This window comes from Centruroides sculpturatus, unplaced genomic scaffold (genome assembly GCF_000671375.1).
Source record: "Centruroides sculpturatus isolate CEXI.00-Female unplaced genomic scaffold, Cexi_2.0 scaffold1457, whole genome shotgun sequence".
NCBI classification, from domain to species: Eukaryota; Metazoa; Arthropoda; class Arachnida; order Scorpiones; family Buthidae; genus Centruroides; species Centruroides sculpturatus.
In genome coordinates this window covers 110,447-112,086 of record NW_019385609.1, presented here as the reverse complement: position 1 = coordinate 112,086, position 1,640 = coordinate 110,447, and positions in this window count along the sequence as shown.

The window sequence follows — 1,640 nt, the reverse complement described above, 5'->3', positions numbered from 1 at the left end:
TTTATACTGTTGTAAAGTGTAAATTATAAATTTATGTATTTAATATGATTATATGTTTTAGACTTTATAAAACATGTTTTAGACAGTTATAAAAAAAAATAAGGAAAAATTGGTTTCATTTGGATAGTCATAAAACTATCCAAATGAATATTTTATGAACTATAAGTATATTTTATGGAAATCACATGAAATATGCCAGACAGCTTACTTCCCAGCATATAGGACATTGTCTCAATGTTTTTCTTTATAACTTTTATTAATTTTATTTTTATTGATATTGACAAAAAGAAGCAATAAGTTACAATTTATCGCTTATAACAAAAGTGTTTGATACTTATATTTCTTTGTATAAAACAAACTCTTTGAATACAATTTTCTGATCATTTACATTTGATTTAAAATGTAACTTATAAAAATTAGTAGGAAAGTTAAAAACAAGAATACATTTCTGATGATTGATTTTCCAGATATTTGTAAATACAAATTCAAAAAAAATAATTTTTACCTTTAATTAAAGTAATTTTGAAAATAAAGAAATTACTGTACATAAACTGAAAATGATTTGTTTTCATAGTCACATAGATAAAAATTTCACATATTTTTGTAAAAGGTTAGAATAACTTAAAATAATAAAAAAATTGTTGTTGAAAACGCAATTATAAAGATCTTTAAGAAATGTTATATACCAATAACTTGGACAGAACAGAGGGTGATATGCTGATCAAAGAGGCCAATGACTTTGATGACAATGAACATTCTGATGAAGATGAAAGTGATAAAATATTTTTTAATGATTTTCCATGTTTTTTAATGAAAATTGCTGATTTTTTATATGCAAATAAAATTAATAATATACAGTTGACTTTTGTTCAGATCTAATTTGTTTTAAAAAGTAAAGATTCCAAAATTGGGAATTGATTTATATTCAGGGTCAACTTATATTTGGATCAATACAGTACAGTGAAACCCCGGTTAACGAACTTAATCCGTTCCGCGACTCCGTTCGTTAACTGAATTGTTCGATAACCGAAGCAATTTTTCCCATAGAAATTAATGAAAATGCAATTAATTCGTTCTAGTCTCCGAAATTTTTGTCATTTTATTTGAAATATACAGTAATTTTCTTTGATGAAAATGTACGAAAACATAGTATCTATCATTACAGCAGCACACATGTAAACTTTGTTTAATAATACCTTCGTTTGTTGTAGTTGGTGGCAGAACAGTGAAAATATACGAACCTTAATGATTAGAAGGGGAATCCCCTCCAAAAAAATAACGGGTAGCACTTCATCGGAAGATTCTTCGAGTCGAAGTCTCTTTCGGTAAAAACCCACCAGTGGCTAAGTGGTCTTCGTACCTTGAACACGGGGAGTTCGTTCGTGGGTTCGCACCTTGCTGAGATGGGCTGGCTACGTGGAGTTTTCCGGGATTTATTCACGTCTGTAACGCCTAAATAGGGGCCAGTTTCCCTTAAAAACACCTCCCAGAAGGCATTTCACCCTAGTCAGATCGCCCAAGTGTTGCGTTGCCATAACTTAACAATGAAACAAACTCTTTCCGTAAGGAACAAGAAATTGATCTAAAGTTGATTGTCTTACTCTTTTAATCAAAATTTTTCTCAAATGCGATAGCGCATT